Here is a 24,533-nt window from a genome sequence, read left to right as displayed (position 1 = left end):
GTTTTTAAGTTTCTACTTTGAAGTATTATACTTTTACATACATTTTAATTTGTTTTAAATAAAGTCAAGTGTTTTTTTACTTTATTAATATAATAATGAACAAATGAAGAGTTTATTGCAAAAAATGATAACTCCATTTTTTTAATTTTCAAAAATTAAAACTTTTTTTATGTTATCATGTTTTTATGTGTTTTATTGTGTTAGTTAGCTGTATTTTTTTGTTATTTTTGAACCTAATCAAAATAACCCAACTGTAGTTTGATTGAGATTAATTGGAAAGCACAATGAAAAACATGATTTTTGAAAATTGTTAAAAATGTAATTATCTGTTTTTGCAAATGAACTCATCAAATATAATAATAATAAAAAAAAATACTAAATTTTTACCACCATTCAACGAGACGCACCTTAACATCATTGTACTTTTATAAATGAACAACACTCTGATGCATGATGTCAACTACAGCAGTTTTTTAGTTTTTTTTTCAAAGTGTAAAGTTACGTACAAACCAACTTAGGTTATAACTTTGACCCTTATCCATATTTCTATGTCTTCTTCATATGCCATTGCCTCTTTTTACTTCTATTGCATTGCATATGCATATTTTTATGAAAATACATAATTTGGGGTTTATATACTGTATATATTAATACATGAAAGAAAATAATTTTTTAAAGTAAAAAGAAATATTGATAAATTTTTTTCTTTAATAATTAATGCATCAGAGGTTAAGGGAACATGATCATGAACAGAGAGGCATGGAAAGACACTGTCTACTTTCAGATGTCTGTAAAAGTGTTAGTATGTTTATGTGTGTGTGTGTGTGTGTGTGTGTGTGTGTGTGAATGAAAACCGTGAATAAGAGCAGGACAACGAGCCACCTGTAGTGCATAAACCGGCGAGCAGGCGGTGGCAGTGATGCAGGCAGCTGGTGATGTATGTGCCAGCTTATCGCTGGGAGACGTGACAGATGGCAATAGAAATCATGGAGAAATGACAGGCCTTTCTTTATGCAAAGATCCTCTCTGACACGTTCGCTTTGACTTACGGCCATCCGTTACTGTGCAGTGGTGACAAATGCCTCTATTACTCTCTGCACTCCGTCATTCCAGGAAGGTTTTCCTATGATTCCTCGTCGTAACATCCAATTAGCGATAAAGAAACAAAGATGCCAGCTATCCATAAATGCAATCAGCACATCTGGCACAGCGCTTTTCCCCCAAATAACAACCATGTAAAATACACATTTTTATACTTTAGGGGGATCTAACTGCCCATTTTGACAATTTACAATGCACAAGGCTTGTGTCGAACAATTAAATCACCGCACACTTGAGTCGAGAGAGGATGAGAGCTACAGAGATGACATCGCAACAGGCCAAGTGAATAAAAAAAAAAGACCTGGTTTGACCACAAGTGGGATTTGGGTTTCAAAACAACCTCGTGTTCTCTCTTTCTTCCTCTTCTCGTTCTGTTTCTGCTCTCCACTAATCCCAGTATGCTGCCCGTGCTCCTACAGCGCTTTAGTCCTCAACTCATTAAATCTTATTACACAGCTAATAAGCGCTAACCAAACATACCGCTGCCATGCTGACTGCCCGATGCCGCCCCCAACACCGCACACACACACACACACAACTGCCCGATGCCGCCCCCAACACCGCACACACACACACACACACAGACAGACTCGTAAGCATGAGCAAATGTATGCCACAATAATTGTATCTTACTGCATAAATGACTCTCCACGTAAACATAGAGTATGTGCATATATTAGTATCCACCGTCTTCAAAATACTTGAGCACAGGAAGGCAAGCATGCTCTGTTTCTCCCCTCCTCTTCTCTCATTTGGTCATTTATTAGAGTAAAGGTCAAATTAAATATGATTCCCTTATGATGGTTAATTTAGAGAATGATCTCCCATTGCAGATCTCCTATGAAAGCAGTTGCATTATCAACCAAATCTTTGTAACCTTTGTTTACGAAGAGACCTTTCAGAGAGGGAAACTGTCAGGACGGATGCAACAAATGAGAACAAGAAATTCTTAAAAAAGTGAAAGTGAGGAAGGAAGAGTATTAGAGAGAGAGAATGCGATTTACATTTACTTGTTGGATCAGGACGTTGGCTCCCAGCCAGGGCAGAGATGATTTTTCCGCGTCACATTTGTATAAACAGAGTGCTGCTGTACGGCTCATTAGTTCGATAGTGAGAGAGAGAGACGAGCTGTAGTTAAAGACTTCCCTCTGTCACAGTCCATCACAGGCGTGATTAATGTCACTGACATGTGGGGCTCGGTCCGTGATGCCACCCATATGCCACACACACACACACACACACACTGCTTGTCATATATCTTTGTTTGGCAGTTTTTTTAGAAGACTCATGGTGGAAGTAGTTAGAATACTGGTTAATACAGTTAATACAAAATTCATACTGTACACTGCTTTTTTGTTTTTTTGAAAGAAATCAATGCTTTTATTCAGCAAGGATGCATTCAAGTGATCAAAAGTGACAGTAAAGGCATTTATAATGTAACAAAAGGTTTCAAATGATTATTTTGAACTTTCTGTTTATCAGAGAAAACTGAAATAAATATATATATATATATATGTCACGTTATGGGTTTTGGGTGTTTTGTAAATTTTAATTTGTATTTGTAATGCTTTATTTTAAATTTTTAGATTTTTAATTTTTATTTATAATTGTTAATTATTTTTCACTGCGAGATGATTGTTTTATTGAGATGCACATGTGAAGGCATCACTCACCTCACTTTTTTACTCACACACACGTCAGCTAACTCCTCAGTATCTCAGTCAGCAGGTCCTGCTGTGACCTGTGTATTGGCAGTTCTTCTCCTCTGCATGTTCATTAGCAGATGATTTCAGAGTTTGAGTCTCTGTGCTTAGTATCTATTTCCCTAAAGTGTTCAGGCCCTTGAGCTGTGAGGATTTTAGCCTGGGGTTACTTTTTTCATTTAACATAATTAGACTTTGCTGTATCACATTAAGCCTGCAGTGTGCAAAGGGCCGCAGACTGAGCCACCGACTGCCACTACATAGAAAGACGGCGCTCTCGTATTCGGAAATGTCATCATTACAAACCCTTCAGCTCCTGCTATGAGTGGTTTATTGTTAAAGCAGATCTGTGAGACTGTATTTATTGATTCAAATAAAAGTGGAGGGTGTTTTTACATCCGGAATTGTGTCAGCACTAGGGTTGTTTCTGGCTTGCATGCTTTTTTCCTTTTATTTCTCTCTGCTCTGTGATGAGAACATGTCAAACAGTGTGTTTTACAGAGACCGTTGTGAGACCGTGTGCTGTAGCCGTCCGTTAGCGACTGATTTACACAGCTCTGCTGTCTGTGTGTGTGTGTTTGTCACCTCGATAGCAGTTTCAATACAGAGCGAGTGAGAGCCGTCCAATCGTGCCTCTGCCTCTGACTCATAACTGCTGGAGTGGATATGGCAGCAATCAACATAATTAAAATAATAACACTAACAAGCTTTCTGAGTCGATCGTTTCCTGTGCGTAAAGATCCGTGCCTCTATGAGAGCATGCGGGAACGCTGTCTCTCTCCCTCACCCCATCAGAAACATGATGCCTGGCTTTGTAACTGAGCTGATGGGGTAATGGAGAGGAGCTCATGATGCAATGCGTGTGTGTTTAAGTGTGATATTGTGTTTTTTCTTTTTTTCTCTTGCTCCCCCACAAATGTGTAATTTTGTTGTTCTCTCTTCCTAAGCGAAGGTGATAATTTGTGTTTACATGTGCTTGTGCATTTCATGCAGTGCAGACACAGGATTTGGGCCCAGACTGTTGATGTATCCTGCTATGTGGCATGCTATATTTAATATGAAATGCTTATATATATTAATATATATATATGCTATATATATATATATATATATAAAATTTGCGTCTTTATACATATTTTTTTGTAGTGCTATACAATAATATTAATAATTAAAAATTTATTTTTTCAAATATTTTTATTCTTTTTATTTTCCTTATATATATAATATATATATATATATATATATATATATATATATATATATATATATATATAGGTAGAAAAATATATAAAAATATAAAATAGAATATATTATATTATATTAATATATTGTAATTTTAATTAATATTGTATCAATTAATATATTGTATTATTATTATATTATATTAATGTATTGTATGTATTTTATATATATATATATATATATATATATATAATAAAATTTCATATATATTTTATATAAAATGTGTTATTGTGGATGTTGTTGTGTTTTGTATACCCAACATAAATAATTATTTAAACTGTTTTTGACATAATATAATATAGATACATAAGATATAGTGCAATTCTAATCTTTAAAGCTCTATTTTACTGTCTTATTTTGTATGCTTTCTTCTTATCGCATTTAGAGGGCATCTGTCAGACTTAGCACCGCCCTGACCAGTCAGACTGCTAAAGATCTTCACTGCGAATCAATTACTACAGATGAAGAAGATCATATTTCCCATTTATGTTGAAGTCATCCGCTTTAAAAGTGCTCCTCCCTGAATCCCCCTCCCACAGCCTCTTCTGTTAAAGCTGTTTTTGCCTTCAGTGTAGTAACCTCAACTTCACGAATGAGATTTCACCAGGCTCGGATACAAATGAAGCATTAAGCCCTGGTAATAGCACTGGGGAGGGGTCAGGCTTTATTAATGTCCTATCAGGGGAATATCTCAACGAGCGGAGACAGAGAGCAGGCCGCTTTCCAAAACACTGGCTCCCCACCCCGAACTCAGCAGATGAACAAATATTTATGTATGAGCATATTTTTGAGATTCAAATGCATTTCGGCCCACCTCATCAGAGTAACGAGTAAATAATGAACAGACTTAACAATGACAGCTGCAATTTATGTATGTGAACATTCATTTAATGATTTAGGGAATTATAAATATTACGGGCCACTTGGTTTGACTTGATGGTGATGTCATTTATTATTATTTTTTTATTAATTATATGAAAAAACTTTTTCCTGTCCCAGCCTAATATGAAGAAATATATATACAGACCACCGCCGTCAAGTGTGGGGATGGATGATGTTTTAGTGATTTTGAAAGAAGTCTGTTATTCTTAATAATTCTATATTTATTTGAACAAAAAAATGTGAAATAATTTTACAATTTAAAATAGCTGTTTCTATATTAATATATTTTAAAATGTTATTTATTCCATTGATGGCAAATCTGAATTTTCAGCAGCCTTTATTCCAGTCTTCAGTACTCAAGAAACATTTCTAATTATTATCAATGTTGAATACAGTTGTGCTGTTTAATATTTTTGGGGAAAACATGATGCCTTTTTTTTCTCGGTATATATATCTTCTTATTATTAAATTATCAATGGTAAAAACTGTTAACATTTTTGTGGAAACGGTATATAGTTTTTTTTTAAAGTATTCCTTTGTTAAATTGTAATGTGGTAAAAAAAAGTGTCAGATTAAGTGCTTGACATCGGTTTCTGCTCGAGGAAAGGGATGCATGAATTACCACCCTATTAAAAATAGACCACCTGCATTTTAATCTTCCTTCCTTTACTTCAGGCCTTCATCTCTCTCTGAGGCCCTTGCGTCCACTGATCCAGGTATGGAAAGATGATCAGCGTTTGCGTCAGTGGGCCAGGGATGACGGTTTGATTGATAGGTGGATGTGTAGGGCTGGCGTGAAGGTGCGAGCCGCCTCCTCTCGGGCTGCGTGAAGCTCCTCGGTCTCTGTCAGTCCGTCGTTTGCCACGCGTTCTAATCGATGCTCAAGTGTGAGAGTCAGGATGGAGGCTTCTATCAGCTGAACCCTAGGGAGGCCCAAGTGCGTTTGACTGACAGGTCAGGGAAAGAGGAACACAGCAGTTGCCAAGGCGAGCCATACCCAGTAGCGATTGGCAGCCGCAAAGGCAGACGGTGCCTTCTGGGGTCCCCCGCTTCGCGCCAGATTCCAATTGTTGAGGTGGCAGGGCAGAGAGGGGCAGACAATAGAGTTCATGGCACACACAGGGCATGAGAAAACAAGCCAAATATCTCTCTTCTAACACCTCTCAGTTATTTCCTTTTATCAGTCTTTGTAACAGCTCTAATTTCCTGTTTGTGTTTCCTGTAGTCTTTATAATTTGACATATTTTATTTGGAAGTATTATACAGAAATGTTGTGATTCACATGCCGAACGTATAAAATTAGACACTGTGGTGACTTGTCAATGTTATGTATTTATATGCAATATGATAAGTTCATGTGAATCTGCCATTTAATCTTTCTGCAAGCTCATATTTTGAATGATTATTTGGGTTACAGTACATTAATCTCTCCGTCTCTCTCTCTCTCTCTCTCTCTCTCTCTCTCGTAGTGGTGTGGGTTTGGCAAGAGCCCATTATGAGAAACAGCCTCCCTCGAACCTGCGCAAGTCAAACTTCTTTCACTTCGTTCTGGCCCTGTATGACCGGCAGGGACAGCCCGTTGAGATCGAGAGAACCTCCTACGTGGACTTTGTGGAAAAAGACAAAGTAAGCACTCTGTCACTAATAGACGCCGCTACATAACGCAACAGGATTTGTGATATGCTGGGGTGTTGCATATTGAACTTAGAGAACATGCTAAGAATGTACCGTATAATGTTACAGTTGTTTTTAGATGCACGTTTACTAAATAAAAAGGTCATGCCATCTTCGAATTAAGCTTAGAAATATTAAGTTAAGTTTTCATAGATCTTTCATTAAAAAAAGACAGGGACATATAATTTTACTCCCAAGATTTTATCTCTGTGGACTACTTTCATGCACATTTTATTTTCTATTCTATATTTAATTCTACAGTATACTTTTTAAAAAATATTTTATTCTTATATTTTTATTGTTTACTTTTATTTCATTTTTTCATACCTATATTTATGTATATTTTCCTCTGTGTTGTATTCTTTAATAATTGCACTGTCCATGGAGCGGACCTGACTCACATTTCACTGCTGGTTATATATTCTCTATATAATCATGTATATGTCGAATAAAAATCTTGAATCTTGAATCATCTCACACTTTGATTAGTTTCATTGTTGCACAGGTCAAATTAATTTCTTTAGATATATTTTATATGTGTATCTGATTCAAGTTTTGTAGGTTAAAAAAAGTAATAACAAAAGCATTAATATATAATTTAATTCATACTCATTGATCATGCATAATGAACATTTGAGAAAAAAAAAACAATCAAACAAAAAACCCTGAACATTTTTCAAACCTTCTGCAACAATGTTTAATGTTTACGTACTTTCAGATAAATTTCAACAATATATCTAAATGTATTTTTAGGTAAAAAAGTTATAAATCATTTTTATGGTTAGGTTAAAAAAGTTATAAATCATTTTTAGATCATACACACATTCCTTATTCAAAATATTTCTTAAAAAATTCCCTAAACCCTATGCAACAGTTTTTAATTTGTGTGTGTGTGTTTTTATTTCATCTAAAAAAAAAAAAAAAAAAAAAAAAAAAAAAAAAAAAAAATTATGGTTGGAAATATTGGTAAGATATTCTATATTTTAAATCTATTCTATATTACATGACATGTTTTCCCTTCTTTATGCAATTGCATTGTGTATATGTGAGATCTAGTTCAGGGTATCAAACACAGAGTTGTGATTCTCAGTAGTAGCGGTACCAGGTAATACATCTAGGGGGCACCGATGAGACAAATTTTTTTGTTATAAGAATTGCATTGACATTATATGTAATGTCTTTTTTTTTTAATTGAATATATTATAAAATACCCAGTGTTTCTAACAGAGGATTGTTGTTTGGCTTATTTTTGCCCCACATTAATTTGGTCTTTGCTTATCCTTTGAGTGTAATTCTCAGGATCAGCATCATGGGAATAAATTTCGCTCTTTCCCAAAGTATTCCTCTAAAAATTGCCTTTTCACAGTACCGCTATAGCTCCATTCTGGAGTGTAGTCATGTGTTTGTACCTGCTAGCCCTGTGGTGTGTGTCGGAGGGTCGTCCTGCTCACCCCGTGGTGTGTGTGTCAGGGGGTTGTTCTCAGTAAAAGGTTACAGAGAACAGCTCCGCCCACGGTCATACGGGACGGGGTCCAGCTGGCACGGTCAGCGCTCTGTCCTCGCTGTCCGCTCACCTCCGCCATAACCACCCCCCCCACACACACACACACAGTCCTCTACTCCACCCTGGGTTGCTGCCAAGACACTACCACTAAACTTGGCAGTGAGGAGATAGAGAAAGACTGACGACATGTGTGGGTGTGTCATGTTCATTATGTAAAATAACTCTCCTGATGATTAAATGTAAACCTCACAATTAGTCCAAAGAGTGAAACCAAACTGGGCTTACATTTGGATGCACTGCAGTTCTTTTGCTGCCTGTGATTAATAGAAAGCAAATTATTTTGAATTTCTCAATAGAGATTTTAAATTAGCCTTCAAACTAACTTTCAAATTTGGAAAAATTCTAATTCTAATTGGTTTCATAAAAGCACCGCTTTTGTAGCTAAATATCAATTTACCCTATTGTTCAAAAGATAGGTGTCAGTAAAAATGTATCAAAATGACTGTAATGACATTTATAATGTCATAAAATATTTTTATTTCAAATGAATGCTGTTCTTTTGTACTTTCTATTCATCAAATAATCCTAAAAAATGTAACATGGTTTCCACAAAATGTTTAAGCAGCACATTTTTATTCGAGATTGGTAAATCTAAGAAATGGTAATACTAAGAAATCAGCACATAAGAATGATTATTTTGAAAGATCATATGACACTAGAGACTTGAGAGTAATGATGCTGGAAATTCAGCTTTGCCATCACAAGAATAAATTACTTTTTAACATATTTTAAGATAGAAAACAACTATTTAAATTGTAATATTATTTTTCAATAGTACTGTTTTACTTTAAAAATTTACCATATTTTTGATCAAATAAAAGTTCAGTCTTATTTAAAAAAATTTAAAAAATATTACCAATCCCAAACAGTTGACCGGTTGTGAATAGATGTATAGAAAAAGTATACAGAAAAATGGATAGTCAAACCTGATTAAATAAAACACATAGTTGTGAATGTCTTTAGTTGTAGTTTTTTGCTAATATTGTCATCATTTTTGCCACAGGACATTGGTTCCATAATTAGCAGCAGTGAGTCACAATTCAGATGTGAAGCTCAACATACTGAGATTACCTTTCTTGATGGTCAGTGTTTTAATAGATGACAATTTCTTTTTTATTCTCATAAATTGTCCTACTTGCTTGTGCATTCTTTTAGGAATACAATGGCGAGAAGACCAACAATGGCATCCACTACAGGTTACAGCTTCTCTACAGCAACGGTGAGACCCATACTGCTCCTGCAAACCCTTTCCATATCCCATCAATAACAAAGACATATTGAGAGGCAGAGCGGGGCCAACTGTAAACGATATGCAACCACAATCATGCAACATGTCTCATCACATCTGGGAGAGTATTTGAGAGCTCCATCTGTTTATCCTGAGAGGAGTTCATGCTGCTGAACACATTTGCCACCCTTTCACAGTTTACGCTCATGTCTAATGTCATTCCACGCTACTCACCCACACAGACACGTTAAACAAGGCCTCATTTGAGCTATTAGTTAAAGTACACACACACTGGCTACATAAAGAGCAGGTACGATGTTACATTTGTCTATATATATATATATATATATATATATATATATATATGTGCCATTAATGAGAGACAATAAGAAGAGTTGGACCCAAAGTCTCAGTACAAGACTGTTCTCTTCTCCCGCTCTAATGATAACAGCTAGTGGTGAGTGATTTGTCTGTAGATGTGGATTCTCTGTCATCCACCAGACAGCAGGGTAGGAGAAAAGCGAGCTCTCACACTTTAAGGCGGGAAAATCATAAATAATAGAAAAACTCTGAAGCTGAGCCGAGTTTGTTTTTGCTAAGAAGCGTTAACGGAATAGCTCAGTCAGCATGACAAGCATAACAGAATGCACATAAACGTACTGTAGGGAAAAGAATAATAAAACAAATTAATTTGCAAGACTTTCCATAAGAAATGAGTCCCTTTATGTAGACTTTTCAAAACAATTGGGCTTTGCGTTTGGGACTGGCTTTCTGTTCTGTTTACTCAAAGAGCCTTTTAATTTGAACACACACTTGATTCTACAAGTATTTGTGTTGAAATATGGCACATTAGATTTTTTTTTTTTATCATGCAACTGAGCAGGATTTTATTATACCCAGAGCCTAAGAAAACATTTTGTTTATGAGATGCATGTTTTTGTGTCTAATATTCCATTTTAAATCTCCAGGTATCAGGACAGAACAGGATCTGTATGTTCGATTAATAGACTCCATGACTAAACAGGTGAGTATAGTTTGAGTGTTTTGTGTTTTTCATTGAAAATCATTCACTCAGAAAGTGTATAAAGTGTAAATATCACCACATAACAAATGTATAACTTGAATAAATAAATAAAAATACTTAATAAAATTTTATACACCTACTGTAGTATGTATATAATATAATTATACAGCATTACAAATCTCAACTGCTTGATTGTTACATTGTCAAAAATGTAAAATATATTATTGCCTACTGATGTATTAATTTTTCAATATATTTATTTTAGTGCTGTCAAACGATTCATCGCGATTAATCGCATCCAAAATAAAAGTTTTTGTATACATAATATATGTGTGTGTACTGTGTATATTTATGTATATATAAATACACACACATGCATTGATATATTTAAGAAAAATATGTAACGTTTATACATTTTAAATATTTATATATATATATATAATACCAATTATATGAATATAAATATATACATGGAAATACATAGAAATATTTTCAAAATATATGCTGTATGGGTGTGTATTTATATATACATAATAAATATACACAGTATACATACATGTATTACGTAAACAAAAACATTTATTTTGGATGCAATCAATCGCAATTAAACATTTGTCAGCACTAATTTATTTTGTCACAAAATGTAACTATATTGCTCTGCTATTTATATAAATTTGATTTATAAGTATGTACAACTTTATCCACTTACATACAGTATACTCACATAAAACACATTTTTTTTTTTTTGCAAAATGTATAACTATATTATCACCCAGCTCTTTAGATAAAGGTGAATATATAGTAAATCCTACTTAACTGCATGCTTACAGCATATTCACTTAAAGCAATGTATACTATATAGCAAATCTAAACTACTAGATTGCTTGTATCATCTTGAAATATAAGCTATATTATCATCCAGCTCTAATCTGCTAAAAGGTATGAAGATATTTAGATATTATATCTTTTTAAAGATGCTATACATATAAATGTGATTTGACTAAACGTGCGTGTGATGAACCCCGCACGCAAATAAAAGTCCCATTAGAGATGCCTCTCATAATCTCGACTCAGTCCTGCACCTGCCTTCTTCGTTCCGTCATGAAATGGACCAGATTTCAACCCCCCTGGTCTTCGTATGGCCTATCCTTTCCTCAGCCCAGCAGGTCCCACTGTCACTGTGTGTCAGCCTGTCTCAGATCAATATGGCAACCAGTTCCTCGACAAAGCATCAACCCCGGAGACCAATCAATAGGCCTTAATGTAGCTGCAGAGCCGACACGCTGGAGACAATAATCCTCCCGACAACAAAAAAGGGCTGTAGCTGTGTGCGCCCGTAAAATCCTTCTCCCCTACCCACACACGCAGGCTTTACATATGTGCTTCAACAGTGAAGCTGTGAATATTGATCGAGAACAACCCATTTTTCTTCTAATTGAGAATATGAGAGAGAAGGATATTGGTTGAGTTATGCCGCCTTCAATTCGAACGTTTCCCCAAATTGAATTTAGCGAAATAGTTTAGTACTGCTAATCGAAATATTTCTTGTAAGGTGAGATGACTTAATTAAGGTACCAGGAAAGAGCGTGTTTGGAGTTCATGGAAGACTTGTAACACTATTCCATATCGCTGGAGTCAGACGTGCTTGAAGAACCAGGGTGGGGCCACTACTTTGGCGCCAGCGATGTGAATCAAGAACGATGATATATAAATATCGACCCGATCCACCTCCCAACCCCCTCCAATCCCAAATCCCCTCCCCCTTCGACAAAAATGGAGGATGGTGATGAAGAGGAAGAGACTTTCATAGGCAGTGAAGAGAAAGATCAATAATGTAGAAGTGGTCGTTATACTAAAAGTATTGTTCCCTAGGGCGTTGGGTCAACCCTGTCTGGCCGACTGACCAGAGTTGAGTAAGATGGAGGATAGTTTGAGGTGGATTGTGTTGTGCGTTCCTTATGTATGTGTGTTTGTTTATAATGGATTAATCTTCACTGGTGATGGGGATGAGGTTTGGTAGGAAGGGGGGTGAGTCCTTTAACTTCTCTGATATGCACCGATCATCCGTCATTCAGGCCAGGCATGACAGCCCGATGACGGATGCCTAGGAGGAGACCTCTCTTTTGGGGCCTGGCTGGCCATCTGGCTGCTCGGGGTGGATGCTGATGGGGTGAATGGGAAGATTGTTACTCCACATGAGCCCTAGCAGAGTCTGGATCCCCCTCGGATTGCCGCATACGTCCAGCCCCCGATGACCAGATTTAGCTTTTAGCATATGTTAAAGTTGTCAGCATGCTTCGAACCAAAAACATGACTTATGACCAGGTGTCAGCATCCTGAACATCTTGAGCAATCACTGGTTTCGGGATGAGCTAAAGGAGGAGTTCGGCCAAGTCAGAAAACAAGAGGAACCGAATAGCAAGGACTGAATAAATTGGTCAAATGTGACAAAGACATTTATAAGTTTACAAATGATTTCCATTTCAAATAAATGTTCTCATTATGAATTGTCTGCTCATCACCATATCTTGAAACAGTTTCCACAAAAACGAATTTAACATTGATGATGATAAATGTTTCTTGATCACCAAATCAGCAAATTAGAATGATTTCTGAAGGATCATGTGACACTGAAGACTGGAGTAATGATGCTGAAAATTCAGCTTTGCCATCACATGAATACATTATATTTCCAAAACAGTCTGTAATAATATTTCACAACAATAAGGTTTTTACTGTAGTTTTAATCAAATAAATGCAGTCTTCTTTTAAAAACATTTTAAAATCTTACGAACCCCAAACGTTTTGAATGGGATTTTGAGATTAACCAGTAAACAGATTTAAAGCACTACACACACACAGTAGCAATAACATGAATTTCTCTCTCTTTCTTCCTTTTAGGCAATCCTTTATGAAGGCCAAGACAAAAACCCAGAGATGTGTCGTGTTCTCCTCACCCATGAGATCATGTGCAGGTCAGTTCATATTTACCTCTCATTTCTCGTATGAACAACCTGAGACTTCTATAACAAACACAGATCTGCTCTTATTCAAAGCACTAACATATTGAAAACAACGTAACATGCAGTTTTCGAAGTATCTTTTAATGCCTTATTAATTCCTTTTTTATTATTTAACAAGAAAAAATGTATTACGCCTCGTATTACTGATCACGATTCAGTATCACTGTGTGAGAGAGGCTTTAGAAGAATATTAACATATGGTTTGGGAGTTCAGCTCACGGGTGTACCGCAGGGTTGCATAGGTGGGCCTACACAATTCTTCCCGCTCCACTGTGAAGTCCTACAGGGCTTTCCTCATTACATTGACCTTAATGCAGTGTAATTATGGGATCACAGTGGGCTCGCATGGCTGGAGGCCTGGATAGAGGTATACTGTCCATGAATTTTTGCCTGATGGCCATTGAAGGGGGGTAAGGATCTGTAGGGAAGCAGGGCTGGGGGGTCGAGGAAGTTAAAGGGGCTCAGATGCTGGTGTCTTGGGTAACGGGGGGTAAACTTAGAGTTAATAATGTAGTGAGGGGAAGTGATGGGGCTTTGTTGGGCACCTGAGGGCCGGTGGGAGACGCAAATCCTCAAATAGAGTGCAGCAGTGATTATGTATTTTTGTAGGCCAACCCTAAAGTTATAGCATCACCCCAGCTCCCTCGACAAAAACCCTACATTTTTTTCCCGTTGGCTTTTGGATTATTGTAGAAAATAATCTGTGTGACCAACAAAAGTTTGATTCTTAAACATTATGTTCATCATTATAATCTTCACAAATGAACACATCTTTTATTAATTTTGAAGCCTAAATACAGTTGCCAGAAGTAAAAAGCTAAACATAGACTGAAAAATGGGCTAGTCCAGATGAGTTTTCTTGGTCGGTGTGATTGTGTTTATTGCCCCCAACAACCCATTTAGCTACTTGCTAGCATCCACATTTTTCAACACAAGTAAAATCACAAGTGGGGTAATACTGATGTATTTTGTCTTGTAGAATAAAATGTGAAAATATCTTAAGCTTGTGTTAACCTCAGACCTTACTTCAGGCATTTAACCAAAAATCCATACAAAAACCCATTGACTTTAGGACAGTGGACATGGAAGTGTTAGAATGCCAATTTTTGGCTTATGAAAATATGTAATACCTGCAACACTCTATCTGGCGAGAAGGAAAGAAAAAATTAACTACCGAATCACTTCACATATACTTCATAATATTTTTTTATATATTTAATGCTAATGTTCTTTGCTTTGCTCTGAGATTTGCCAAGAAAAGAGACAGTCAATGATTATGGGGATCGTGTCGAGTTATTAAAGTGTTGATGGGAATTTCAACACATTCCGAATCATTAAGATGGACTTTGCTAATTATGTTCATCACAGATTCCATCTGGCTGCCACCAGCACTACATAAATCTCACAAATGCTTCACCCTATAAAGTGGACATCATCACTTCCAGAAAACTCACCTGTTTTAAGCCACTCAGCACTGGATGCTGGGTATTCTGTGCTATTTTCTCCCTCAAGGAACCGGGCTCTCTGGTATATGATTTCGATACAGGTTCCATTTCCATAATGATGGCTCAGTTTGAGTCGGTCATTATGTGATTGAGTGTGATTATTAACTGCCTTCCCTGATGAATGGTGTGTTTCCATTCACTAATGAGAGAGAGATGAGAGATATTTCCCCTGTCTCTCACTCCCAGGTGATAGAACTCTTTATCAGGGCCCTGACGGAGTCTGCCTCACCTGCAACACCCATCAACAGACTGAAAGCACAGCAGATGTTCATGGCAAACTTGATGTTCTTGTCCCAGACATGAGGATGAGTGTCCTATGGTCCCTTTCAGTTTTAATAAATAGCGCTTGTTTTGGAGATCATTTCCTTTGTGTGGTAAATGAGCTTAGAAAAACGACTGTGACAGATTAATTGGCATCTCTTGTAAGCAGAGTTACAATATTGCCATGTGAACATCGTACTCACAGTCACCAGGAACTTTAAGGAGCGTTGTTTTACCTGGTTAGCATGGCCCATTTTGCCTCTGCTGGTAGACATTGTAACTACACCATCTAACAGTCACCTCTAGTGATGTGACGTGGCCAAGACCCATACTCGGAATTAGTGTTCTGCATTTATCATTAGTGCTCTCAAGGGCACCTCAGTCGTGGTATTGAGGGTGGGAGAGAGCGCTGTACATTAACTCCCCCACCTACAATCCCTGCCATTATGAGACTCGAACCCGCAACCTTTGGGATACGGTCGGACTCTCTAACCATTAGGCCACGACTTCCCCTCTTCCTCCTCTTCCTCCTCTTCCTCCTCAATTGGAAATCACTAAAAATGATCTTATATTCAGGCAAAACAATTTATATATAAAATTATTATATAAACCTCTGTATATTACCAGTTTCTGATTATTTTTGAGAGAATCTTAAATTAATTAATATTATTTTATTTATCGCAATTTCCCCTGCCAGCTGCTTTTGGTGTCATATCTAGATTAAATCAATTGATAAATAAAATAAATCATAAATAATAGATGTGAATTAAAAAGTTTCGACTCCATTATGTGTGCTCTATAATGTACTATAGGAAGTCATTTGTCATGGGACAGGACTTGGTCTGCGTTTAATCATTCAAGGTCCTTCCTGCTCATCCCAATGACTTGAAACTGGCACTTCAGAGTCTCCAAATGAGGCATCGCAGTGGTTAGTTGGCATTGCGCATCTATAAAATCATGGCGCGCGGTGCACAGTAGGCACGGACTGGTCTCTGTCCGCCAGTCTGGATGAGGATGTTGTGTTGGAGAGCTCTGCCACCGGCTCTCACCCTCCAGTCAGGCAGCCTGGTGCATATGATTAGCCCTGGCCGCATCCTCTCTGTGTCTGGCTGGGTAATTACAACACTTGTCCTTTGAAAACAAGCCCTCTATTGACATCCATTCTCTCCGTCCTTCTCTATCGTTTCATGTCTTATCTTACTCCTTCAGCATGTTCCACTCTATTTGTTTTTGTACTTATGTTTCTGATGTTAGTCTTTGGATTCTGCTTTTTTTTTTTGTAGGCTGTTTTATTTCGCCCTCGTCTGATAAACCCACCTTTCTAGTTTTCAAGTGAATCTACTTCAGGATACCGGAGGTCCGTCTGGTGGACTAGTGAGGGCCACGGTGGAGATAGCAAGCTGAGTAGGTAGCTCTTAAAGCATCTGTTCCTCAATCTATGACTAATCAGTAGGAGCGACCAGAGCTGGTGCCTCTTTAGAGCAGCACAGCTTGTCCTGTGCTCATTTGAGGTTGGAGAAGCCGCATTTGTTTTCGTGGTTCTGGCCCTTCATCATTAGCCAAGCCAGGGCTAGCCTGCTCAGGCCCTGGAGGGAACACCATTAAGGCCACGTTACGGACGCTCCGCCAAGGTTTGTTTTTGCGAACGGGGGCCTGGGCCTCCCTCCAGACCTGGCTGTGCTCCTGGGGTCCAGTTTGTTTATAACACTTCTTTCGCAGTTTGAGGAGGTTGTCACCACAGCCTCACCATTGGGTTTCCAATGCTAATTGGTCTCCTGGAAGTTTGCTAATGGTTCCAAGTAGCTGGGGGAATAAATTATGGTGGCGCGCTCTATGGCAACAGTCACACACACAAAGAACAGGAAAACAACGAACGGTTCATGTTTTTTTAGGTTCTTAAAGATCAAACAGTGTGATAAATGATTCATAAAGTCAGATCGTTTTGCATTCAGTGGCTCTGAGTGAGGATTATTTGTCAAATGGCAATCTAATGCATGACAGCATGAAGCAAGTAGGATGAATATATCAGGAGTCTTAGTGGTAGGAAAAATCCATACAATATGATTTGAAGTTATTGCTTAGCTAATCTTAATCGAGGGTAATGATTTTTTTGTTTCAGCATCTACTTCATCATTTCATCAAACTGTTTAGAGAAAAATGGAATAGATACTGCAATTCGGTGTCTCCTGCTCTGCTATTCAGGAGCAGCACTGCTTCATGATTAATTTTGATTATTCTTAGTCATTATGCATAAAAATACCTATTTTTCTTTAAATATTATATTATATTATATTAATATAAATTATAGATGTTTTTGAAAATATAAACGTAAAGATTTTTAAAACTTTTTTTTTACTTAATATGACATTGACATTTAAATAAAAAACTTTACATTTATATTCTTAAAAAAAAACATATAATTTATATTCCTTAATATATGATTTAATCTAATAATATAATATAAAATAATAAAATATAACATAATATCACAGTGTATTTTTGGTAATAAAATATTAGGGCAGTACAATTACAAATATATATATATAGTACATATATATATATATATATATATATATATATATATAAACACATAAAGATTATTTTCTTATATTGATAGTCCTAAATTCTGAGGAGTATCTCTGTCTCTTGCTGTAAGAACTCAGTCCTGCAGGAAACACTTCTGCAAAAATATTTCTCTTCTGGCTGATGATCTAAAGCTGATGAGTTTAAACTTAATTGGAACCATTTTCACAAAGCAGGCGGCACCTGTGGTCTCACCAGTTTGGTTGGCAAGGGGTGAATGGACTAGGCGGGATGTATTTAGGGGAACCACATGCCACCAGATGAGGTGCCAGCCTGGGGCGAGGGCATGGGCAAGGGCAGAGGTGATGACAGTGTTGGAGAGGAGCATTTGGGGAGAGAGCCGCTGCACCAGGACTTCTCTGGGTGCTGTCCAAACTGTCAGAGGCTGGCTGTGAGTGACCTTGGCGGGGGCCCAGCCCAGCTGGAGCACAGGGCGAGAGGAGAAAGAGGGCGACCTGTCAGCCAGCCACCAGCTTGAGAAAGACTTGCCGGTCACCACATAGCTCCATCCCTATCTCTAGAAGAACATAAGAGCATAAGCATAAAAGCTAATTGTTTTGTACACTCATACATAATCCTGTGGTCACTGAGCACTTTTTGTCCTTTTTCTTTGCTTCCAATTCAAGTCACTGCTCTCCTATACTGCATTTCCAAAATCCAACTGAACATCAAGCAGCTTGACTAAAGATACAGTCACTGTTGTATGTTGCTCTCTAAAACAATAGTAAATATAAATAAATACATAATGATATAAGTAAAAAGAGAGAGACAGAGATCTTTAGGTATTGATATCAGTGCTGAGGTAGAAATTCCTAAAACATTCCAGTATCGATCCAACCCTATTAGACAGACATTAAACTTATGTCTTTTATCCATTTCAGCCGGTGTTGTGACAAGAAGAGCTGTGGGAACCGAAATGAGACGCCATCTGATCCTGTCATCATCGACAGGTAAGAGCATCTTTTATCTTCCTCTTGCCCTCCAAAATGGAAAGACTCCTGCATCTACGGGCATCTGGATATTTTATTAATGTCCATTTCGGGGGGCAAATCCTGCATCCCACAGCAGGACAAGCGGCCAAGTGAGCGAAAGACAGTTTGTGTAGACATGCTCCTCTTGACAAACGCAGCTCTCGCAGCAACCACATTTGGGATTCTGCAACATTTAGAGATATTGAATATGATTCCAAACAATTTAGCTTTTTCCCCATGGGTTCATGTTCGTAGTTTTAGGTTTGCTAACTGCTTATTCTGTTCTGAATACCTTCTCTCAAACTCTTTACCCTGTTGACTGGACTTCTACCCGCTAAAAGCGTCTGGAGGGAGGTTTTGTAATGACTGGAATGGAGTGGATGTGACTGTGTGAGAGAGTGTGCACTTCCAAACAGGACAGCAGTGAGAGTGTCCTCCTAGGGCACAGGGGTCATTACCAAATCCATGTTGGCTCGTTAGACTGGCCTTGGAGCGTATCCAGCGGACAGAAGTGAAGGGAGCCGGAAATCAGTGACCCTTCCTCTTTCTCAACACACACACACACACACACACACACACACTTACAAAAGCTCGTACACACAACCACACACAAAATCTTCTCACCTCTAGCTGCCATGGAGTGCATCTGATTGGTGTAAGGTCCGAACCTGCAGAGATGATGTCACCTTTTCATGCTCTCAGTGTCGTTTATGGAATGTACCATTATTTAGCTGCTCAGTAAATGACAAAACCCTGCAGTCATTATTGTGGCCGCACCAGCAAACAAACTACCAATAATGCCAATTTACTAACAACCGACGGGGCGAGAGACCCATCAAAGGCGCGACAAAATACGACAAAAGCGTGCGCGAGAGCGTTTGAATTTTTCATCTCTCTACAATGAGGCTGATATTGCCATCTGAAATGTTTCCTCTGGGAGTAGTCGGAATGAATGGCGCTACGTGGGGGCTGAATCGCTGATGTCTAGCGTGTGTGTGTGTGTGTGCCAGCCACATCCCAACTCCTCATTACGCTGACCAAAACTCATTCTAAAGTGTTTATGGGTGACAACGGATGCGTGTGATTTAAGACAGACCGGTCCATACGACTGCATTTTAGCGCCCTATTAAGATGGGCAGTATTTATAGGAGCGCCGCCCTGAGCTCCTTAAACCAACAGATAAATCAGTTCAGCGCGAGGGACGGCCGCCGGCCCACCATGCAAATCAGCTGTAGCGCCCGTCACTGTAAAAGGCTTAATGACGGCCATTCATCCTGCCCTCCACAGTCTCTACCTTTGTTTCAAGCACAGATCTGCTCTGTAAATCAAGACCTGCTGCGCACGGCTGTGCGGCCCCATGCATCACAAATAAGAGCCCTCGCATGCGCATGCTTGCATTAACACAACCAGACCTGGTGGCGTTCGAAAGAATAATTTTTCACGCCTGCCTCTCCGTTAGTTTGGTCTCATCAATTTTGCCCCATTGATCGTGATGTTTACCGCTAATGGGGGCGATAAACAACAACAAACAAAGAGCTTCACTGGATTCTATTTGATTTCGGCCCATTATTGGCTGTCACTGGAAATAAGGCAATTATGGCGACACAGTCACTTCCTGTCCTGTTCCAGCTTCGTGAGTCTATTCTCAAGTCCACTTAGTTAGAGGTTAAGTATGGGTCAAAAAGGTCAGGGGTCGTATCTTATGACCCCTTTACTTACACAAACTGGGAAGCACTTGCATTACATGCCATTTGCAGATCAAGAAGTGCTCAAGCAATGATGGGCTGGGTGAAATATCACTCTGTGAGCTTTAAAACAGGTGTTAGTACAAGCTAATATTGCAATTAGATCGTCCAGAGAGTTCTTTTAGTTGGACAATAAATTGTGCAGTGCTGTCAGTGCTTAGAGCAGGATGGGGGAGTTTGGTCTAATTACCTCCTTTTGCCTTCCACACATCCAGCATTGATTGTGATGGTCATAATTCGCTTTTATGCTTTTCATTTTGAGTCATGCACAAGGAGTGAAGCATTGAAGTCAGACCATAGATACGGGTTAACATTAAATTCCAAGTGACCTTACTGACCTTTGCTCCATGTCTGTGTTTACAAAGTGTCTCTCCTCTTGACTTTATCCGGAAAGCATGTTTTCGTGAAGGTCCTGTATGGCACAGATTAGTAAATGTGTGAAAGTGAAGACAAAGACGTATTCTTTAGACATCTGTGTTAAGTGTAATATTTTTTTTATATGAAGTCAGGAAATCTTGGAGTAGAAAATAATTTGAAAGGGAATAAACAGTGTATTGGGTTTTAAATTTAAGGGTAATAAAATATTTTTGACATTGACCATATATTACTCTTTTGTACAGGTCTTTTTTTTTTTTTTTTTTTTTTTTTTTTACAATTTAATGTTTTACACAGATTGTTACATTGATAATATGATGTGTAAAAAAAAATGTTGAAGCAGAACTGAGTGTGGTTGTACATATATGTGCATGTCTATGTCAGAGCTTAACCCTGTGGGGGTGGCTGCTGGTTTTTGGTTATCAGCCTCTCTGGACTCTTCCCAGCAATCGCGTTCTATTGATCGAGCTGCGCGCCCATCGGTGCCGGCCAGATTAAGAGTATAGATTTGCAATAAAAGAAGGACATTACTGGGCAGCCTGGGTAAAATTGAAAAAAATGATGAGCTCTTGGAAGTGGAGATGAGTCAGAGGCAGAAGAGAAGGGTGTTAAAGAGGCAGATTTTATGTATGTGTGTGTTAGAGACACATTACAGGCGGATACTGTACATGTATGATATTATACACTCAGGACTGGGAAGTCATTAATGTGCTTTAATATGGAATATCAAGAGGAGTGATGCAACTGTTTTATTGATTATTAATTTTTAGAGTAATAATTTGCAGTCACTTTTAGTCCTCAAAAACAGCATAATTTTATTATCACATGAAATGCTTCTTAAAGGAATGGTTTACCCAAAAATGTAAATTCTGTCATCGACTTGTTCCAAACCTGTACGAGTTTCTGTCTTCCGCTGAACACAAAAGAAGATATTTTAAAGAGTTTCAGCTGACGGTAGCCATTGACTTACATAAATTTTTTTTTTTTTTCATACTATGTAAGTCAATGGCTACTGTCAGCTGCTTGGTCACAGACATTCTTAAGAATGTCTTTTAACAGCTAAAGCAACTCATCCAACTTTGTGGTGAGTAAACGATGACAAATTTTTCATTCTGAATAATTTTTAAGAGGTTTGACATGCTGTATATTGTTTTAGGTTGAATTCTTACTAGGTCTGTCCGTTATGAAGGTATGTTTTAGTGCATGAGTGTGTTTTATGTGTGAAATATGAATGATCATGGTGTGTTGTAGGGGCAGGTGGCCCGTTTGGCTGGTTCAATAATTCAGTATATCCTGTCCCTCACAGGGGGACCCGTCTTGCTCCCCATTACGTTCTCATACACACTTCTTTGGAATAGAGAAGAAACAAGAGTATGAATAGAAAGCGAGAGCATTCTGCAGTGGCACGGCTCTAGCTGTGGTGGTGGCACTCTGATAAAAACAGTGACAGATGCAGGTGAAATGAGGCCAGTCGCATGACGATGTGGAGCGCAAAGTTCCCATTGCGATTCTAGAATGGTCATCTCTCATTAACCCTGAGTCTATTGAGCCATTTTTACCCAAAGCACCCCTTTCAACTGAACAAATCATTCCTGTGCTTTTAACCTACACTCTAAAAGATATTATGTTTTTGTACTTTTTTGAATAGTAAAAGTAGATAGATGACGGGAGAATGGGATAATGACGTGTTGCGGGTCTAATTCAAACCTATATCGCCCACAGAAGTGCCACATCTCAGCGTGTCTTGGGAAATGACTCTGATACATACCATATCTGATGATTTCAGCACTAATCTTGCAGCCACAACCTAATGCAAACGTGTCTTTTTATTTTAGCCGTATCGCGATGACGACCTTGAGTGGCCAACTGAGAGGATTGAAGGGAAATACGGCAGGCACTGTTTGTGTTGTAGACCTCTCCTCTTTCATGCGGGCTATCCGTTTCAACTCTCGCTACACCAGCTACACAGCCAGGCCTGCAAATAGAAAGCCACACAACCACAAGCACCTTCCCTCTCGGGTCTGTTGTTACAGTCTCACCCTCTGCACAGAAGCCTCCAACAGAAGGTTAATTCACTGTAACTTATCTGGAGCGCCAACCTTCCTCATGGACTTGGATGTTTTCTGGCTTATTGTTGCAGTATCATCCATGTGTGCCACATATGAAGACTTTCCTTTTAAAGCTGCAGAATTGTTAGTTAGTTCAATCCTAAATATATCCTATATTCATAGCTACCGCGTTTGTCTGAATTAAAATGCAAATTCATTCTTTGCCACTAGGTGCTGCTTTTGGAGTGGTAAAAATAGCGGTTTCCCCGGTAACGCTGTACACAAAGTGGCACTGTGCTCACAAACGCAGCTTTATCAGGCATTACAGGCATCACCACAGATTAGTGTCACACAAGAGAGGGGTTTGGAAAAATAAATCATTGAGCCAATCATTTGGGAGTCGTTGAGCAAGTAAGGTAAAAATAAATACATATTATGACAATGAAAGACAATGAAAGTGTTTTTTGACTTTGCATGCATGCCAACCTGTTGTTGGGGACTCCCAAAACCAAAACATGAGTCTTTCATTACCCATAATATGGGCAATTTAAAGTTTTTTTTTAAATCAATTTATTTGACTGAATCAGGGGTGTAGAAATTATCTATAAGTTGGGGAACATATTATACACCAAATCATCCTGGTTAATACATGGCTCATGAATATTACCTTTAACAGCACTTTTAATTTGTCACAACATCTTAAAAATATGGCTATCATGGCTTAAACCAATGATTTAAAAAGCCTTGACAAATTTCACCTCCTTGCTTAATAAAGTTGTAATTTTGTACATCCAGCTACAATTTTTTCTTCACCTTTTGGTCACCTGAAATTAAACTATTCACTACTTTAAAGTACACAAACTAAAGTAATTTTAATGGTCAGATCAGGTAGAAATAGATACCAAGTGTTTATTTTTCAGTGTGCTTTTTTATGGTGGAACATACCTATATCTGTTCTTCGTTGTTGCTATAACACACAAAAAGCTTTGTGCAAAAGGTCTGCACTTCTACTCACTTAAAAACAGATGAAGCAGTCTGTGAGGCTGGCAGCAGTTACAGCAGAGCGAGGGGCATCTGTAGTGCCTGTTTACTGCTCTCTATGGAGAAAGTGTTGTGTTTGCATCCAGAGCCTGAGGTGAGATGTGTCTGGGAGCCTGTGGGGCCGACAACATTAGGCTCAGGCTTAGTCACAGCCTGCAGAACGGCCCCGGGCCCTGCAGGGATGGATGTGCTCCTGAGGGCCCGCTCTGATGGAGAAAGAGAGAAGCAGAAAGGCAGGAATAGAAGGAGGAGGAACTCAAACAAAACAACAACTATGCATCTGTCAGTTCTTACACCATTATGCAGGGTTTCATGCAACTTCTTTAGGGATGCTGATAGATGCTCGAAGCCAGGTTCTCCAAACAGACAGGTGAGAATCGCCTCCTTCCACTGAACAGTAGAGCGTGTTTGGGGTCATGGGAATCTGATCGCCCCCTCTCCAGCAAGTGTGGAAGTGTTGCAACTAAATCCACCCCTCCACTGCCTGTCACTAATGCTAGCATTATCCCTTGCTACCCCTCTGTGTGGGAAAAGCTATCGATTGCTTCTTCCTCATCCCTCTG

The 24,533-nt window shown here is 38.4% G+C and overlaps 1 pseudogene; it reads left to right on the top strand.

Annotated features, from left to right (window-relative positions):
• LOC109102868 overlaps positions 1-24,533 on the top strand; it is a 103,822-nt pseudogene that overhangs the window by 6,327 nt on the left and 72,962 nt on the right.

The sequence above is a fragment of the Cyprinus carpio genome, chromosome B14 (genome assembly GCF_018340385.1).
Source record: "Cyprinus carpio isolate SPL01 chromosome B14, ASM1834038v1, whole genome shotgun sequence".
Taxonomy (NCBI): Eukaryota; Metazoa; Chordata; class Actinopteri; order Cypriniformes; family Cyprinidae; genus Cyprinus; species Cyprinus carpio.
Note: the sequence above shows the minus strand (reverse complement) of the source record. Positions and strands in the feature narration are given on the sequence as shown.